The following is a 20,744-nucleotide window of genomic DNA, read 5'->3' on the forward strand; positions in this document are numbered from 1 at the left end:
ATTGCATAAACAGAGCCTCCAAAGTTGTTAAACAGTATTTCTAAAACAGCATTGCCACATCTGGTGCCCTCCAGATGTGTAGAACTTCCAACTCCCACCGTTCTGCCTGTAGGTAGAACTGAATTCTGCAACATATTTGTAGGGGAAGGCTAGCAAAGATATCACTGAATTAATACTATGTGGCAGAGTGCAGATGTGTAACTCTTGTTTTCATGCTCATATTTATCACCGGTTATACTTTCCTTCAGGGTAGCTAGTCCAAATTTCTGAAACCTCCATGTTCCTATCAAGCTGGAACTTCTTAGATTGCTGCAAGCAATTATTTCAATATGCAAAATATTGAATATTTAATAATATTTTAATAATATAAATATTATATAATTACATTATGATTATAATAAAATATTGGAAAAATGCCTTTGATTGTGATACCAAACCCATCATCTTGCAGATTTTGACACACGCCCACACCCCAGCTGCCCTGTAGTTCGTTGAGCGAGTGTACAAGGGAGGGAAGGACTAATGTAAAAAGAAAGATTTTTAACTCAGATATTCTCTTGTTAGATTTAGGAATGCTGTGATCATCAAAAGTACTTTCCCTGGAGGATCACCCTTGGCACATCCATGTCAACCCACATCCTTTGAAAATGGTTTGTGATTACCCACATGGCAGCCATTCTTGAAATGCAGAGAACTCCAACTTTCTTCCAGCTGACTAATCACCAATAAGGAAGCATAAAAAATGAAGAACTCAGTCTACCTTGTCTTCATTCTTAACTCATGTTGGCTGTTTTTTCCCAAACTGGCTACTCCTCTGCTCCCCTCTGTTCCTTTGAAGAAGTCAACAGCATCTTGTTAGTCACACATGGCCAATTTTGAAGTGGTTAACACTAGTACTTTGCAGAACCTCTGTTTCACCCCACCCTTCTTCTCAAAGCTGGAGAACCAACTTGAATAGGGCATGGGGTCCCCAAATGGTTCCCCAGCTTTGAGAAGAAGGTTGGGGTGAAACAGAGGTTCTGCCAAGTACTAGTGTTAACCACTGCAAAATTGGCCATGTGTGACTTCAACAAGATACTGTTGGCACACCCCGCATTTTATAACAAACCATGTTGCTGGCAAAGAGTTGGCAGATGTTACTGCAACAGTACAGCGGAACATTTTCCTGAAAAAAGAGAAAGCAGGAATTTACAATTCTTCCTATTTTGGCACTAAAGCTCAAACCAGGTTGAAGGTCTTTGTGAGGCACTGTATGGAATCTGACATGTTCTCTTCTTTTTCTTTATGAAAGGTAATGCCATTAGAATTAACAAATACATTCATTTATGGATAAAGAATATGAGAAGAAGAAGACTACAGCCAAAGGGGTTATATGGTGCTTGATCCCCCACTCTTTTTTTTTTTTAAACACACATTTTTAAAAGTTTCTAGCTTTTTTTGATTGTGAAACCAAACATTATTTCCAGCCATTGGGGTCATTCCCTATTCATGTCAGACCAAGTAGTGATCTTGATTGAGTCGCTTAAAATTAAAAGATCACTTGGAAATTAACCTGAATCTTATCATTAACAGAGGGAAAATATACTAAATGCCAACATGAATAGACCATTACTTTTTTTTTTTTAATTCTATAAAATTACAGATCTTTCACTATTGTAGAAATGACATATTTTATCTTCAGATGGCAGTAAATCTATCAGGAAAGTTGCTTCTTAAGAAACAAATACAGTGGTACCTCTACTTATGAACGCCCCTACTTACGAATTTTTCGAGATACGACCAGCTCCGGCCCCAAAAATTTACCTCTACTTACGAACTCACCTCAACTTACGAACTGGATCCGTGGCCATTTTCCACCCGTTCCACGTGGTCCACGGCCATTTTTCCGCCCTGCCACGTGGTCAGCGGGCGTTTTTCCACCCCTGACGCGTGGTCCATGGACGCCAGAACGGATTAACAGTAATTACATTGAACCTTATGGGAAAATTTACTTCGACTTGCGACCAACTCGACTTGCGATCAGAGTCACAGAACGGATTAAGCTGGTAAGTAGAGGTACCACTGTACATATCATCTAACTCTTTGCCTTGTTAATGTTGTTTTCCTGCCTTACTTTTCTTAAAACACGTGGCAGGTGTCTTCCAACAAAAAGGGAAAATATATATTCAAAGGAGGAAAAGACAGGACTTTCAAATATTTTGGGGCCTGAAAACCTGTGTTTTAAAACAAGGCCTACCAAGTCAAAAGAGTTGGTTTTCCCTAGCAAATAAATGACTCTATTACTGCTTTGGGGACATGCCATCTATTGGGAGATGTCTCATTCAGATTTGGTAGCATGAGTTTTGAGATTTGTAATTCAGCATTGTTGATGACCCTGGATTTTGAGTGCCCTGCCTGTTTCACCCAAGATGTGGGGCGATAGTGTGTGTTTTGTTTGCAGTGTGTGAATAAAGCCTATGTGGTTTGTGATTTCCAGCTCAGAGCAAGTTAAATCTGGTAGCAGTGATTCCCAGAACATCTCTGAGTTTGGGGACTGAAAAATGTTTCTCCTCCATCATGATCATCACTGGATTTTTAGGACAAGACAGAGAAGAAGGAAAAGATCATTCTTTTCAGAAGAAGTAGATGTTTATAAAAACCAAAACATAGAATCTTCCCATCTCTAAAATGCATGAGACTTTTGATCGTTATGATTTGCTAATGAACTTACAAAGCTACTCTTCTGTAGTTTTTATCCTGTGGGATGGCACAGGAAAAATTATTTTAAGGGTACTCTTTTAAAACCACTCTTTAGGATGGTTAAGAAGACACAAGTAATATGATCTCCACTCCACTCCAAAGCAAACATATTTTTTCCACTTCTGCATTTCCTTTCCCCTCCTCTGAAGTTGGTGCCTCACAATACAAAGTTCATATCAGGATACAACTGTTTTTCAAAAAATGTATTTCTTCCAACCCCAAGTTGGAAAGTTCTTAATATGCCTATGTAGGTGAAGAGGCCATTTTTCTTTACAAAGAATTGCCTTGCCAGTTTGCATTTATATCTTGAGCAAGATAACAATGTTTGTTAGAAGACCTTATTTGTAGTTCTTCTGACCTCCTCCTTGAAAGACAAGTATTGAAGCAGCCACAGTTTTGTGGAAAAATTATTCAACCCCTTCTAGACTGGCTAAATTTTTGTGTAGCTTTGCCACTGACCATTATCAGAACTTCCTGTAGATTTTGGTGATATCTAAAAAGCAGTCTGTGAACCAATAGCTAGTTGCTAGTTAGTTGCTAGTTTCCGTTGGATAAGTAATCAACATATAATATGACAGTTCAGCCCATCCAGTTAAGAAAGTAATTAAGACAAGCTCATTAAACAATCAGGACAGATTTGGGACATAAATCTCACAAAAATTTGCTTCCTTTATTACGCTAACATTGTCTCCGTATAGATTTTACAGGCATGTCATTCCCTATTCAATTTTTTTTTTTTTTTTGCTGAAGACTTCTGTAAAATAGCTGTTGGCACCTATCCAGTTGGAAAAAGATATAAAACCATTTCTAAATCTTTGGGACTGTACCACTCAGAGACTTGAAGTGGAAAAGATTTTGGAGGATATTGAATCTTTCCAAGATTGTAGCCATTATCAGAGGAAGAGGATTAATATTCTGTAGGATCAGATTCTTATTTGAAGAATCTGGCAAGTCATTTTTTTTTTTTAAATTTAGGAAGACCTCTTCTGAGATTCGGATTTGGCTGGCTGGGATGGTTTAAGTTTTTTTTTAATTCCTTTCAACCTTCTCCAAACACATAAATATTTGCACATGCATTCTGCCTGGCTTCACACTTTTTGCGAAGCTATAATGTTTGTTCATGGTGTATTGAAGAGACCAGTCAGTTATATTTAGACATCACGGCTAATAAACCACAATGATTGGGTGCACAGAATACATTAAGCCAGTGTTTCTTAAAGTGGGGCCTGAGGACCTCTGAGAGTCCCCCAGGAGTGTCTCAGCGGTCCACAAATTCAACATTATTTGCCAGCCTATGTTGAAAAATAATAAAGTATTAATATCCCATCAAACAATCATGAGATGCGGTAGCAAATGTGTCAATTTTAATTTTTAATACGGTAAATATTGATAAATATAACCTATAAAAACAAAAGCTCTTTTTGGGTTCTCCATAATTTTTAAAAATGGGAAGGGGTCCTAAGAGCAAAACGTTTAAGAAACACTGCATTAAACCAATACTGCATTAAACTAGGCAGAAAGACAGAGACTTTATTTTGGTCATTGACCAATAAAAGTACATTCTATAAAACAAACAAAGCAAAATTACCCCCTAACATCAATAACCATTAGCAACCATTTGTGGGCAAAGCTTACACACAATGTAGCAGAATTCTGCTACTTTTAGGGAAATACATTTATCTTGGTTGTTTAACAGGTAATGCAAATAAAAATGATCAGAGGGGCCTGGAAATTTAAAGACAAGGGGTGGGGGTCATCAACTGCTGGCAAATATCCCTGTAGAACTGATATTTAACTGCATCAAACTAATATTAAACCAATAAGAAACCACACAGCAGCTTAGTATAATAGGTGAACCCAATGCAGTTTCCCTAAACAGCTTTGTTAAAATAACCTTGGAATGAAAATGCAGGAGGTGAATGTGGAGTCAGCATGAATCCTGTTGTGTCTTTGTCAGAGATGACAGAGTCTGCACACTCATTCCCAAAGTTCAGTAAATCCTCTGGAGACCAAACAGTTCCATCAAAGATTTCTTTATTGGGAGAAATGCACAGCAGCTATAGTTTGTTGAGTCTAATTCTACAAAGCAAAACCCTTCCTTTTTAAGCCCAAACTCCCCCCCCCCCTTGCTCTTCTCTTTTTCCCGCTTGAAATTCTTCGCGCCAAGCTCCGATTCTCACAGCGCTTGGCCTTGGAGATGCCTGTGTAAAGATAACAGCACCTGGCATTCTCTCCCCCCCTTCCTTCTAACTTCAATGGCAGGTCAAGCAAGCGGTTTGCAATTAGCATTTTACTATTAACCATTTAATATACATTATGAAAACTAAATTAAAAGCAATCAAAGGTTTTAGCTTGCGCAGATCCTGACACTTTCAACCGCTCTTTCCCCATGTTCATTTGAAATGTTTTTAGGAACTAAAGCCTGCTAGGTCTTGACTGGCCTCGTCTTTGCTTTCTTTGTTTTGCTGTCTTCTGGGTGACAAATATTTGTAACATTCATTCCTTTCTCCAAGCTGGAGCCTATTCTAGAGCTCGTGTTCTATGCCGATGACTGTCATTGCTTCCTTTCTTTCAGCCTGACGTCTTGTGTCTTTTGCCTTCTTAAATACCCAAAGCTGGACGTAAAATACTCTAGATGAGATCAGACTGGTGAGGTCTCTCACCCATTTCAACGTGCACCTTGATCAGGCTCTATTCAAGTACAGCGTGTGGTTTGTTCTCTTCTCTTCGATGCGGCAATCTATTCATTCGTAATCACTTCTTGACCAGGCCCATGCATCTTGCCAAGCCAGCATTAAGCACAGTTTGTAGATAAGCCACAACTGCTTGGTTTCACACATGGTGCTAAGCTACTAACGATGCTTTGCAAAGTATAGGGGTTGGGTTGGCACCTGGGTTGGCACCTGGCTAGATCATTAGACGGTTTGCTTTGCTTTGGAATGTTGGACAAATGGAGCCAATTAATTCTTTGATCTTAATCTGATCATCAGCGGTGATGTAGAGCCAGGCCCAGATCTCAAGAGACGCAAACTCCCTTTCCATCCCTGGCTACAGCAGTTACTAATTTGGAAGATAATGCCAATATTGATAGTCACATTCACAGATATGGTAAACCAGAAGCATTGGCACAAGTATGGGGATAACTATCTCAGCCACACCTAGAGGATGTTTATGAAAAAGAACTGGAATTTTGAAAATAAAAAAAAAGGAGAGAGAGAGCATTTTATTGTCAGGGCCCCGTTTTCTTCTCCAGATCAATGTGATTAATTGTCAAGCTTGCTGATTTGTGTAGCCTTATTGGAATATGCATAGGTGTTATTTCTCTGGATATTGTATTAAAACCAAGCAACCAACCAAAATAGCTGAGTTGGAAGCACTCCCGTCTATAGCAAGGGATGTTTTCCTTTTATGAGAACGGATGTTTTTGTCCCAATGCGCAATGTTTCTTTTATCTAAGATTTCAGGAGCTCACTGCAAGGACAAAAAAAATGGAGGGGGCGGGCTCTAGTGCATGATTTAATGCATAGACTTGCCAGGCAATTCAGCAAAACAAAGACCACGTCTCCCTCAAGTTCACACAAACCTAGCACTGTCGGGAAGCAAAGAAGAACAACGAAAGGAAAACAACAATGTGAACACCAATCTAGACCTATGAAATGAAGGACGGATGGTCCTCACAAGCCAACCTCCCAATGTTTCTGCAGAACTCTGGGCTGCCAGTCGCTCCCCAAAATCCCGCAACCAGCTATGACAAGGCAGAAGAATCTGCTTATAGAAGAAAACTTTCTAAGATGTTCATGTGGCTCTGCATATTTAGAAGTTCCAAACCCTTTTTAGCCACTAGATATGCCAACATAATTTGGCCCAACTGACTCTTTTCAATGAACATCTGAAAGGATCACCTAGTTTAGTGGATAACCAGAGTGTGTGTCACTTTGTTATATATATTGCCCAAAATGGGCCAAATCCTATTGGTTCTCTCCTTACCACTACCAACGACTGTTTGGTGGAACAATGTAGTGAAAGAGACTGTTGATAGGAAAAAAAAGAAGAGAAGAAAATGCCTAAAAATGAAGATAAGAGACAGATTATATAGAGAAAAGGTAGCTGGAAAGAAGATTAAAAGAAGTAGAGAAAATGCAGAGCAATTTTGAGGGAAATAAGATGTTGTTTTGGAAGTAGGTGAAGGGATTAAACAAGAACAGAGTAAAAGAAATGAAAAATAAAAGCAATGATTTGGGATGCAACTGAACAGATGGAATAAGAAAGAGTACAGTAGAGATTTGTATGGGAATGATAATATATTTATGACTTCCGGATGAAAAATAGTGGACTGAAGATGGCTCACAAAAAGTGGAGTGGATGACTGTGGTGAAGAACGAAGAGCCAATGAGTAGATTGGCTCTTTGAACCTCCCTGGACAAGGAGAGGACTTGAGATCACCCACAAGTGTTCCAGACAGCTGTTCCTTACTAGAAGACTGCAAGTTAGAGGTCTCCAGCAGGTTTAAAGTTCTGGGAGATGGGGGAATAGTCATCTTGCTCAAAACCCGGTTGAGCAACTAAGTTCACATCCTTCCTTTTCTAATCACTTTTGGAAATTGCTTGCTAACTGCTTTTCAGCTATTAGAAGCCTTTGGATCAACAAGTCTGAAAACACTGGGTGAGTTTCCTTCAATCCTTAATGAAAGAAATTTTAACTACAACTTAAGAACTTAATTTTAAAAAAATAAATAATCAGCTAAAGGTTGATTAAAACTATGATTTTAGAAAGCTACAGATTTTGGAATTAATTATAAAGAATCCTTCCCATGGGAAAATGCTTTTGTTTTGATTTAAAAAAAATAAAAATACAATTTTAAAAATTGGACACTAGAGGGAACTAAAGATTTCAGTTAAAGGAGAAGAACACATAAAATTGACTAACAATTACAAAATGGTGCAAAATATTCAACACTGGAAATATTGAAGGATACTTTTGAAAAATGGAATCAGAAACTAATATTAACAATGTCAACAGTAATATCTACCTCCGTGGATAGACTGTGTCTAAAAGATGTTATGGAAGAGGAACAAGTTTTACCTGACAAGACAGAGACTGAGTTGAAAGTGGACTTACAAATGACAGGTGACAAGAAAGACATGGAAAAGGATGTTTCAGTGAACAAACAAAAGAACTGGCTGCTGTTTTAATAATTAAAAGGGACATACAAACAATAAACCAAAAGAGTGACCTGGATAATTTTTCTGTATTGGAGTTACAAAAGAGATTTGTTAAATCTTTGAAGAATCCCATGAGAAGGGACAAAGAATAAATGAAAAGAAAGTAAATTATTTGAATGGACTAAAGATTAAGATGGTTAGAAGTAAAAGGAAGGAATGTAAAGTTGGTTTATTTGATCAAGGTTAAAATGGATATGTTGTTATTTCTGGTAACCCTTAATAGACTTGCTGACACTAGGACTGAAATGATGATGCTTTAAGGATTTGTTTATAGAAAAGAGATGGGATATGGGAAGAAGAAGTCATTTGTTGTAATTTAAGAGGAGGTGAAAAGTTACTAAAATTGTTTATTCTTGTTGTGATGAAGGTTGGGAGTCACTTCTTTATATATTTCTTTTCTTTTTCTTTACTATATTCTTACTTTTCTTTTTTTCTTTCTATCCTTTATGTCTTCCCTATTTTTTCCCTTCACACCTTTTACTCTTTCTTGCTATTTTTCTATCTTTTAGATTGTATTTGTTTCTATTATTGTAATTATAATCTTTAATAAAATTACTTGGGAAAGAAAAGGAATGATAATATATTGAAGAAATGCATTGAAATGAATGCTATAAATGTTAATGCCCAAGGGAAAAATGATGGAAAGGAAGTAATAAATACTGTGAGAATGTTGGAAAATAGTAAGCTGTACATGAGGATGGTGAAATGGGAGAAATATTGTAATATGGATGTGGTTTGCTTACGCAGAGGCTGTGTGACTTGTTTAATGTGTGGGTGCTTATATGCCAGGCCATTAGAAGAATTCCCTTATTTTTCCTTCAACACAGGAAAAATAGGAAGACTGAATGCAGAAACTACAGGGGGATCAATTGTTAAGTATGCCTCAGAAGACGCTTGGCTGGATTCTGTCTGGGAGGGTACCAGGGGTGAAAGGAAAAAAATTAGGAAATGATTTATGCTAGATAAGGGCTAGGTAGGCCCTATATTTGCTTTCTAATAGTTCATTGAGAAATGTATAAATGTGAGAATGTTTATTGCATGTTTGTTGACTTAGAGCAGTGCTTCTTAAAGTGTGGTCCTAGGACCCAAGAGTTCCCCCAAGATCCTCTCAATGGTCCATGAAATCAAAATGATTTGCCAGCCTATGTTGAAAAATAATACAAAATTAAAATCCCATCAAACCATTGTGAGAAGTGGTAGTGGCAGTGACTCCATCCATGTTTAATTTTTAATACAGTAAATATCAATAAATATAGAAACCAAAGCTCTTTTGGGGTCCTCCATAATTTTTAAAAGTGGGAAGGGGTCCTGAGAGGAAAAAGTTTAAGAAACACTGATTTAGAGAACACGTCTAAAGTCAATAGGCTTGAATTATGGAGCATTTTGCATGAATATGTAGTTGAAGGTTGGTGCTGAATGCAATCAGAGTGGCATATAATGGAAGAAAACCATGACAGAAATAAGCTGCATGCTTAAAAATTGGTTCAGCCTTGTACAGAGAATAAGACAAAGCTGTGTGATGTCTCCCTGTATGAGAAATTCTGGGGAGGCTGTGAAAGGAATGGAAGAGAATAGACGTAAACCATCAAGAAATAGCAGGGAAATAAGTTGACAGTTTATCTCTAAACAGCAACTTAGGCCAAGTGGAAGGAATCCTGGGAAGAATCATTTCTAATCATTCAAAGAGATTCCACTTTAATAAACTCACAATAAATAAGGGTGGAAAATTCTGTATTTATCCCAGACTAGCATTAAAGAGACTTTACTGAAATCTGTGTAGTTCTTGCTCCCTTGATCTTACCCAGCTATATGAGGCTGGACATCTTGGTGGGTTAGCATATTTATGGATAAATATATAAGGAATACTTGTGATGATGGATTGATTATTCAAATTTATATAGTGGCCCATCTCATATATGGATGGCGTGCAAACAATGGAAACAAATATAAAAAGAACAATACAATAATTTAAAAACAAGAAAAAATATAAAAGCATATAAAAAGCCACCATAAAATACATAAAACTCACAATCCATAATCCCATTTATCAAAACCATCAGTACAGCCACTGCACTGGGATGTTAGAGATAGTGTTGGATGGGAAAGTATATATACTCTTGTATGCAGATGATAGCACTTGAGAATCTGAACATTTTGCAACAAACGTTAGCGTAATACCACAAGGAATAGGGATCTGAAAATTAATGTATCAAAGAGCAGGGCTCTTGAAAATGGAGTTCTGGTCAAAACTGGAGCAATAAACCCATTTGCGTAAGTTGGATAAAAGGTTTTCTAAAAATGGAAAAAGCAATGGAGAAATTTTAAGACATGCAAATGCTGGTAGAAAGGTAGTGGGTAATACCTAGCCTGTTGCTGGAAATGAATGTTTATCTTGGTCCACTTTGTTATATGGAAGTGAGCATTGGATACGTCAGCAGAAGTAAAGATATGTTGAATGCAGTGCGAATAGAGTACTTCAGATGTTCTTCCCCAAGAAGAGTTGGTGTCAAGAATGAATGGGTGATGAATGAATGTGGATTGAAGGTAAATATGAACAACCGGTATGAAAAAAAGGATGTTGAGGAGGCTTGGTCATATCAAAAGAATGAATGAATGAATGAATTAATTAATTAATTAATGACAATTGCATTAGAAAACAAATGTATGAAAGAAGAATGCCAGGGGCAAGAGGAAAAGTGAGAAAGTCCTGGTTGGACGGATGGAGTTCATGAGATCCTCAGCAAGAAAACCCAAAGGGAATATACGAGTTGGTGTATGGCTACAGTGGAAGCAAGGATGGTAGTGTGTGTCTGTGTTGTGCCTTTGAGTCAGTCTTGACTCCTGGCAACTGCCTGGACAAGTCCCTGCAGTTTTCTTAGCAACTTTTATCAAAAGCAGTTTACCGTTGCCTTCTTCCTAAGGCTTTGAAAGAATGATTGACTCAAGGTCACCCAACCTGGTTTGGTAACTCTGGCAGGACAAGAACCCAGGTTTTCCTGCTCCTAATCCAGCACCTTAACGACTAGACCAAACTCACTCTCAAGACATGGACATGTTCCTCCAGTTTTCTTGGCAAGATCTTGGAAGTGGTTTGTCCTTCCCTTCTTCTTCAGGCTAAGAGAAAGGGACTGGCCCAAGGTCCCCCAGCTGGCTTTGTGCCTAAAGGAAGGCTGGTCTCTTGGTTTCTACCCTGGTGCCTTTAACCACCACACCTAAGGACAGTTTGTAAGGATTGAAAGGTAGGAGAAGCATAGTGAATGCTGCTGGTATAAACTAGCTTGAGCAATGTTTTCCTTTCATTTTCTTATCTCGTGCCTTTCATTTCTTCGCCTATTTATTTCTTATTTCTTTGCTGTGCTCTGCATAACACCACTTCCCCCAAAATGGAGTGGTGTGATACTTATGCGTGTATATATTCTATATAAGAACTATTAAGATTTCAGTTGACTTTTCTCTGCTAAGCCAAGAGCCTGTACGTTTTGCTATTAGCAAGAAAACACTGGCTTTGGCATCTTCAGAGCTGAAGAAAACAATCTTTTATTTTATTCTGGAATGTTAGAACTCTGACATCATGACACCTAACACAGATAAATGTGTTCAGTCAGCAGATGCATTCAATCAGCAAGTGCAAACGTTGTTTTACGAAGAATCACAGCCACAAAGCAGAAGCCTATTAATATTAAGCTTCAATTGTGGCTTTCTTTCCTGATTGACCCTATTTTTTTCTGTCTTGCTTTACCCAATTTTATGTTATTTGGATTCATTCTAAGAAAGGTATCACTCAGTTGTAGATTTTTTCCCCTTCTCTTGAGAGTATGTGATTACTGCTACAAGTTGAGATGTCATAATTCTGAATGTTCTTCCCCTAAGACCATGGAATGGGTTAAACCTCTGGGACTGTGGTGGACCTCCAGAATTTGTGTTAGAATCTCAAGGGTATTTTTTGTAGACATAAACTGGGTTCATACTTTGCAGTAAGATATAGACCATGTTCACACAACATGTTAAACAACATTGAACTGAATGAGCCCAATTCTCTGGGTTCACAAGACTTACTAAACTGTAATTAACTACTGAGCTGGGTTTGCATTGAGGCTATCAGGGCAGGGCTGCAAAATCTGTAAAACTCTAAACATCATTAGATGACAACGAAGAGTGGTTCTTTCTTTATGGCCTTTAGTGACCATCCAGGTTTTGCAGCCTAGAATTACTAGTTTTAATTTGCACAACACACTAACATAAAATGTGGTTGGTACATTTGTGGTCTAAGTGTCATGCAAGCACAGCCATAATGCAGCTTGGTTTGGTTTTAGTTTAGTTTAGATTCTGACTTGTAAACCATGGCCCATGGTATAATGTGTTATATGAGCTCACCTCCGTTTTTACCTAGTGAACTATTAAACAAACAAAAGTTTAACATGATGGAACATAGCTAGTATTAAACTATGGTTATAGCTTAGCATATTGTTTGAATCTGGCCAGCTGTGGTTCATTTAACAAATCATAGTTAAAAGATGCTTAGCACCAGTATAATCTAGGCCAAGGAGTGCAAGACACCCTTCAAACATGTTGTTGTAAGAGCTTCCTAAAAATCTTATTTATAAAGAGATTATATTTGGGAGATACAAAATAATATTCCTTGATGGATTAGAGATGATGTTACAAATGACCTTTGGCCCCAATGTCTGAATATTTCTCCCTCACTAAATATGAATATATTTCATTTTCAGCACTGATCGATGGTTGAATTCTATTTATGATCTGAGATCAAGCAATAAGAATGCAAGGGCAAAAGTAAGAACAGACAAAAATGAAAATATAGAAACATACATTAAAATGAAACATACTCCTAGTGATACTATATTGAAATCCGTAAGTAGCAGATTAAATGATATGATTAATTTAGAACTTTTATTTTTCTGAATTGCCTATTCTTATTTATGGTATAGGAAGGAGAAATATAACAGCATTAGATGTATTATAACAAGGGTTATAAATAGTTAATCTCCTAATAGAAATAGTAATTGCACAAAACTTGGCTATCTTCCTGGATACTCCAGGAACTGTGTCAGCCAAGAGAATTTGAGTTTTCTCCTCAACTGACCGGCTATAACAGCTTAACCACCAAAGGGGTTATCAAATCTGCAGGTGTGGCTATAAAAAGGACTGAGAATCTTTCCATGGTGGCTACTGAAGAGTCTTCTAAGTTCTTAAACTTTTCTACTGTTTTCATTTTTTCCTTAAATCTAACCACTTCCTCAATATGGGTTCAATGCAACCACCACGCATTTGCTCCCTCCTTTTAAGCCATCCTCGTTCTGAATCATTTCCATTCGTTGTATTTACTGCTATCCAGCACTGCAGTTCCATCTGGTTTCCTTCCAGTTCCTTCTGGCTGGAAGATGTCATGGAGAAGTCTGCAAAGTCAGTTTAGCAATCCCTCTAGGTTTGCTTTGTTTGTAAATGAATAACTATACCGGTATAGAAACAGATGCCTCTTTGAAGGTGTATAGCGCCTAAGTCACAAAGCAAACATACAGTGGTAATCACCAACTTACACATATACCCAAAGAAAAAGAGGGAAAAAGGCACCTTACAAAACGTTACACGTAATATTACGTAGCAAAGGATGTCATTTGCCAGCTTGAGCTAATGTAACAGAAACTGGCTGGAGCTGATGACGACAATTTCTCATGTCTGCTAACTTCAATGACTGCTGGGAAAGTTCAGTTAATTCCAACAGCTATTACAACAGGTTGATTTTTTCCAAGTTGGTAGCACTGGAAGAACTTCGCTAGCTTCGAGTCTTTTCTGAGCACAAGCAAATATTTATCGTAACAATCTACATGGCCTGTGACATTTTCACTGGAGGCTTCCTTCCAGGGCCTTCAACATCTGAAAAAAGAGAGGAGGTGACCATTAGTCCTTTCCCAGACTGACTCACCTGCTGCTTTGCCATGACCTTTTTTGTCCTGGTCAGAAATGTATTCAGGATTTTTAAAAGTATTTTAATCATGTTTAATACATGGTTTGAGGATTTGCATTCCAGCTTGTTCTTACCAACCCTCCTGGAAGCCATGCTGATGGACAGCCACGGAAATCTTAAGCAGATGAAGAAATCCTGCCCTTGTCAAGAACAGCCCCAGTTGGGAAATCAGTAACTAACCTGTAGCTGCCAAAATGTATACGGTACAGAATTCCTTGAACTGTCCATTCGGATATGGCTTGTTTCCCTTTAATTCTGTAATTATGTCACCTCCAATAAATCCAGCAGAAACCAGTAGAAACCAACCCGTTTTCTTTATGTCATGAACTAATTTGTCCCATTTGCCTAGAGGTAACTTCTCATTACTATCAAGACTGAAACAAGCAGAAAAGGGTACACTTTATGTCGCCATTCACAATTAGCTCCCCATTAAAAAAATAAATCAAGGCCAAGCGAATGTTGTGTATCTTGAAAATAAACTATACCGCATTGGGAACAGTGGTAAGCTGTACTATAAAGAAAGTAAAAATACAACAAAACTAGGTTCTAGTTTTTCGCCCTAGAATCAATAACTTGGGCAGAATTATGGATCTCCTTTTTTCTTTCTCTCTTTTGCTTTATGATTATTGGGTTATCTCATTTGTGGTTACTTTGATAGTGTTTGCCAAAGAATGGGCTGCATGCAGTCTAAATAAATCAATTTATCTTTGGCAGGACTTTGTATGACAATGAATGCCTTTCTTAATCCAGCCCCAGGGTAGTTGGAAACAGAAAATGAGACGAACCCTGAGCTGAAATCACAGCATCCCGCAGTCACATGATCACCGTTTGTGACCGTCTTTGCCAGCTTCCTACAAGCGAAGTCAATGGGGAAGCTGGCAGGAGGTCACAAACGGTGACCACATGTCTTCACTTAACGACCTGAGGTGATTCGCTTAACAATGGCAACCATAGATGCTGGCATTTCTGTTGCTAAATGGCATGATCATGTGATGTTGTGCTTTATGACCGCATTGCTTAGTGACGGAAATTCTGGTCCCAATTACTGTTAAAAGAGGACTACCTGTATAAGAATGGACTGTGCTTTTTAGTTACAAATGTAATTCAGTGTAACCAAAATGTAACCACAGATGTAATAAAAAACATCTAAGACAAATATCAGACACAGGCTTCACCTACCATGTGCCAAGCCTTAAGGGGCTTGACTTGGTTTATGGCTTGCCATGGCTTAATGCAAGCATGCTGTTTGTGCATTATAAGCCGTAATTTGTGGCTGTCGCTTTGCAAACCAGCCAACTCTCTTTTATTCCTTAAGCCATGGTTAAGATATCACAGGCTCAGCATAATACCTGTGCGCAGCTAGGGTGTTGCAGAAACCATCATTTGGGGGTTCAGGGAGCTGCCGGGTTGATTGCCCAAACCAGCCAAGGGTGGCTTAGTCAGGAAACCAGGGTGAACACCCCCGCGCCCGCCTGCCGCGCGAACTGCCTCCGGCGAAGCGAGGCTGACGCTTGAGCGCGACGCGCAGGCCCATCCCCTTGCGGTTGGTTCCGTAACCCAGGGTTAGGCTAACCCCGATGGACTCGTCTGCGCGACGCCGGCAGAGACAAAGCGCTTCCCCGCCGCAAGAGGGGCGGGGCCAGAAGCCACGCCCCGGGGCGGAGCTCGCGGTTGTCCGGCTGCGGGAAAATAAGCCAGGCGGGCAGGGCGCCGCCGCTCCGCCGCCCGCGAGTCGGTGGCGGCAGGTCAGAGGCGGATTGGCCGGCCGGCCGTCCAGGCGGGCGGCTGGCTGGCTGGCTGGCTGGCTGGCTGGCAGCAGCAGCAGCTGGAGCTGGAGCGGCTGCAGCATCCGCGTCTCTCGGGAGCCGGCGCGGACGGTGAGGTGAGGGGACCGGCCAGGTGCGGGGGTGGGTGGAAGGATGGATGGCCGCCGGGGACGGCCTCGGCTGGGCGGCCTGCCAGGAAGAGACGCGGCTCTCGCACCCTCCGCAGCTCGCCTGCCTTACCCCGGCCGGGCGGCGCGGCTGCCTTCGTGGCCCAGGGCGGGGGGCGTGGAGGGGCAGCGCCGCCCGACTCTGGGGCAGGCGGCGGGTGGCCTCAGTCAGCTGCTTTGGGGCGTCCCGCGGCACCCAGCGGGCGATGGGCGGAACGCGTTGTGGTGTTCATGCAAGGAGTGGCCACCGGCGCGCGCCTCCCCTGGAGGGGCTGCCGGCTTCTGCCCCTCGGGTGCCTCGCACCGCCCACCTGACATGCCCCCCCTGGCGCTGTAACCCCCAAACCGCTGTAAGTTGGGAAAACGGAGTCGGTGGGCATGAGAGCCATCCCTGATTCGGGGGTTCTGGGAGTTAAAGTCCCGGGCATGGGAGGCACCGGGTTGCAGACTGCCCTGATTTTCCTCTACTGACCCAGAACTGCCTCCTCTTCCTGCTCTGGTGCCAAGCCAGGTGAGTGGGTCACAACGTCCATCCTCCCCTACCAGCCCAGCCTTCCGTTCCCCACCTTGGGGAAGGCGGACAGTTTTTAAGGAGTCAAGAGAGTCCTTGTTTAAGGAATGGCCTTCCTTCTTGTTTGTGGAAAAAGGCATGAAGATTCTTCTCCAGCGTGTCCTTTGAAATTATCTTTGTTTTATTACTATCCCTTTAACCTTTTTAAGGTGGTTTTATGGCTGGGTTATGGGTTTTTTGTTTTTTGTTTTTTTTAATCGTGCATTGCCTTGGTAGCTTTTTGGTGGAAAGTCAGTATAAAATATTAATCATAGATAACGGGGCTTCATTGTTGCTGAGCGGGTGGAGAAGACATGGCTGTAGAATTGACAGCCTTGGACTTAATGGCCTTGTTTGCAACCAAGGACTCACATTGTGCCTTTGGCTACTTGAGGTGAATATGGGGAGAGTCCTGCCTTGGTGTGTGGGGTGCTGGTGAAACCAATTCTCTTAGGAGCAGTTTGGTCTAGTGGTTAAGGCACCAGGCTGGAAACCAGGACACTGTGAGTTCTAGTCCTACTTTAGGCACAAAGCCAATTGGGTGACCTCTCTCTCAGCCCTAAGAAGAACAAGGAAACCCCTCCTGAAATCTTGCCAAGAGCAGGCAGTTGCCAGGGGTCCACAATGACACAAAGCCCCTAGAAAGTTGCCTTTTACTAAACCAGCACTTAAATCTCTTTTGTTCGGATATGTCATGCGGTAGTGAATGACAGAGGGTCTTCAGATAAGAGATTTTAGTCAGCTATCTGAAGATGCTGGAACCCTTGATCTGCAAAGTGTCTAGATTGGCTGTCGCTAACACTTACCTCGAATCTCTTTGTACCCAAGTTCTAGAACAGGTTTGCCATTCCTACTGAGGAAGCACATGACTTTGGATCAGGTGGGGAGTGTGTTTAGTGTGTGGGGGGGAGAAAGGTGTGTGTAATTTCACAACCCATTCTCAGGGCATTCAGCATTAGAACCTTTGAGCTTCGCAGGGCCTGTTTCTTTAAAGCTTTCCTATGATCATTATGGAACCTAATTTTCAGATTTTGCTCTTGTGGTCTCTGAACCCTTTCTTGGCCTTTCTTTTTCTTTTAAATCAAGAGGAATGTGAGAATTCTTGTAATTCGGGTCCATTGAGAAAAGTAATATTGATTGATGGATGGCGAGGGTGTGTAATCAGAGCAGCTCTGTTCCTGTTACTTAAAAAGCAAACACTTCCTTAAAAAGCAAATACTTTCTTACCCTCTAGCAGTTCCTTTTGTATGACTGGATTAAAAAAAAAAAAACAGTCTGGTGTTAACTTGTTTGTCTGGAAGCGCTGTTTGTTATTGTTAACAGAACCATTTTTTTTACGACCGGCAAAAAAAAATTGTTAAGCCAGGCCCAGAAAAGGATGCTCAAGTTGTTTCCAGTTTCTTATTTACAACATTTCTGTGAAAATGAATGTAGAACTACAGTTTATATAATGCACTAAAAACTAAACACAGTACCACCCTTGGCTGTCATAAAGGGGATATAAACAATGAGCTAGCAACTGACTTCAGCATGGCTTAAATCATTTTTTTCCCCTTCCTTTTTCTTAAGATAAGAACTGGTTTGCCTCTCAAAACAGTTCACTTTGGCAGGTTGAGACACTAAAATTAGTTACCCCCCTTCATTACAACAGCACCATCTTTTCTAAGGCAGAGATCATGCTCTTTTAAAGAAGGAGATGGAATATGGTTGGAGTGGAGTTGTGGTATGGTGTGTTCTGGGGAAAAAAACAAATCCTAGATTTTATGAATATTGATTGAAGTTGAGTCCTAAATATGAAAGGTTTGCTGCCTAAAATGAATATACACCTTCTAAGATTTTTTACATCTTTGCTATATGCTTTCTGATTACTTACGTCCTATCTTTATCAGATGAAAAAGAACCAGTTGTCCTATGGAGCATAGTTAGGAGAATGCAAGCAGTCATGTTACATTTATATTAAAAGAGCGACAACTGAAGGCTGTGTGTTTTCAGCAATAACATAGCCAAGGCCCAGCCTCATCCTGCCTAATGCTAACACACCACAGGGATCCAAACTAGTTTACTTAGCTACTTTGATAGGAGGATGAGCGATGGTGTGCACTTGCTTTCCAGTTCTGGTTTATCCTGGTGTGGCTTTGGATACTTCAATGAAATCCCTGTGTTCAAAGGGGCTGAAACTTTGAATGATAGATCATGGGGATGGATAACATAGAAAGCACACTGAGGGCCAGCGCAGCTTGCAGAGCAGAGGTGTAACGTGGATGGATAAAGGGGCACCCATAAGTGTCCACGCTGCTGCATTTTGGGCCAGCTGCAGCTTCCAGATAGTCTTCAAGGGCAGCCCCATGTAGATTGCATTGCAGTAATCCATTCAGGAGTACCCGTTTTTCTCTTGTCTTTCCCAATAATTTTCTTTTCCAAAATGTAATTTCCTCTCCCTACTTCTCACTTAAGTAGAGCTGTCATTAGGTTTTGCAAAGTTCTCCTTCCAGGGCGAGAAGATCTGTGGGTATATCGAATGAGCCACAGCCCCTATCCTATTCAATCTAGCTCTTCACCCAAATGACCCCTTGGCTCTCAAATCCTCTCTGATCAATCCATGATGGGGGTTGTCTGAATATGGTGGTATAAACCCAGTCAGTGTGGTTTGTACATCAAGAGCTACGACTTAGCTTGTGGGGTGAACTCAGCCAGCTGTATTCCAGAAACCATGATTAAGCAAATCCCAGTTTAGCATGATATTTTGCCAAGCAGTTGCCTCCCTAGAGATACATAAGGGAGAGTTGATTAGTTCCTGAAGTTTAAGAAAGGGGCCAGTTGGCAACTGAATGCCAATCAATAGCTGCCCACTTGCTTCTCTACAAAAATGGTAGAAGTACTTCTGTTGTAAATTCTGTGGGCATTGCAGGGACTTGGTGCATAACTTCCCCCAGCCTGGTGATCTCCAGATCTGTTGAGCTACAGTGTCATCCTTGCCAAGCTCTGTGGCCAGTGGACGTTGTACACCAACACATCCCAGAATCAGACCAGGCAGTGATAGAGTTTGTTATATGATAAATGCTGCAAAATTTGTGTGTACTAAAATAAATAATTGCTTTCTGTTTATGTATCCATTTATGGCATGAGTTACTCTATCTGTTGGCATTTTTGTACCTAGCAGTGTCTTCTCTGTGTTTTTTGACAAAATACTCTACTTCTGTGATTTAGGAATATTATTAGAGAGTTGTTTAGCTGAAGAGAGTTACATAAATATGTTGAAAAATAGAATCAAGGGGAAAATCCAGACTTCCTGTTAGTGTCATACGATTACTGACTTACACATTGCATGAAATCATGCTCTGGGGCTAAATTATAATTGCATTTGCACATGTTAGGCTATAAGCTGTGTTTACAAAATACAATATTTATTAAACATTAAAGTAACAACATGCTTTGTGATTGATGTAATGTATTTCAAAAATATTATGGAGCTAACTTCAGGATTTTTCTTTTTTCTTTTTTCAAGCTAAGTAGATGTCTGACCTCTTTCCAAGAAACTCAAAGTGCTATAAATGGACCGTTGTGTTTTTCTTATAGTTTTACTTATATATAACAACGGTGTGGAGGTTAAGGCAAGAGTAAGCTGCTTGTTCAAAGTCATCTAACCAGTTTCACTGCAAGGTGCACTGATTTCAGTCAGTGAATGAATTCAATAAAAAAGAGGCTGGTTTTAAATAATTGACATATGTGAAGTTCCGATTGATGTAGGGTGATAGTTCTGGGAACTGAAGTCCCAAGTGTTCTGGGAAATCTGCCTTAAAACATTCTCTTGAAGAAAACATGGTTCCGCACTGAAATGTTTTGGCTTAGGATCAAATTTCTGTCAAAACAAAATATTTGGCTATAAAACAATGAAAAGCATAGGAAAAACATGAACAACGTTGATTTTTGCTGAGTGATCATTCAGGACAGAAGTAGTAGATAGTACTTGGAAATAGTTCCTGCTTCTATATTTCTGTTTAGTAACTAGATGATTCCTTCAGTCAGTATGGATTATCTTCCAAAGGAAATACAGATTTTAATATAGATATTTGTCTTTTTTCCCCAGTTTCTGAACTTAATACTTGCTGGTAAATATAGGTATATTTTTACAGCCATCAAAGTGTCTCATGGCTAAAGTCTGAAGAATAAAAATTAGATTGAATAGGAACAATTTTTTTGGTTATAAATTCCTACAAAGAATGTATGGCTGTTAAAGTGACTGCTGAGGTAGAGCCAATCTTTTTTTTTAATCCGTCTTTCTCTTAAACAGCCTTAATATGCCATTTTCACTGT

The 20,744-nt window shown here is 40.1% G+C and overlaps 1 protein-coding gene across 2 annotated transcripts in view; it reads left to right on the forward strand.

The window, feature by feature from the left end:
* Window positions 1-15,630: 15,630 nt before the first annotated feature.
* The window catches only part of SLC7A6 (solute carrier family 7 member 6), a 38,341-nt gene continuing 33,227 nt past the window's right edge, over window positions 15,631-20,744 (forward strand). The window contains exon 1 of one of the 2 annotated variants that reach the window (XM_088135967.1): window positions 15,631-15,829. The gene's annotated coding sequence lies outside the window, so the exon portion shown is untranslated. The remainder of the gene's footprint in view (window positions 15,830-20,744) is intronic. The other variant, XM_088135968.1, reaches the window with a different exon arrangement.

This window comes from Python bivittatus, unplaced genomic scaffold (genome assembly GCF_059951505.1).
Source record: "Python bivittatus isolate LINGU-HERP-01145 unplaced genomic scaffold, Pbiv_v1 ctg000190_np1212, whole genome shotgun sequence".
NCBI lineage: Eukaryota > Metazoa > Chordata > Lepidosauria > Squamata > Pythonidae > Python > Python bivittatus.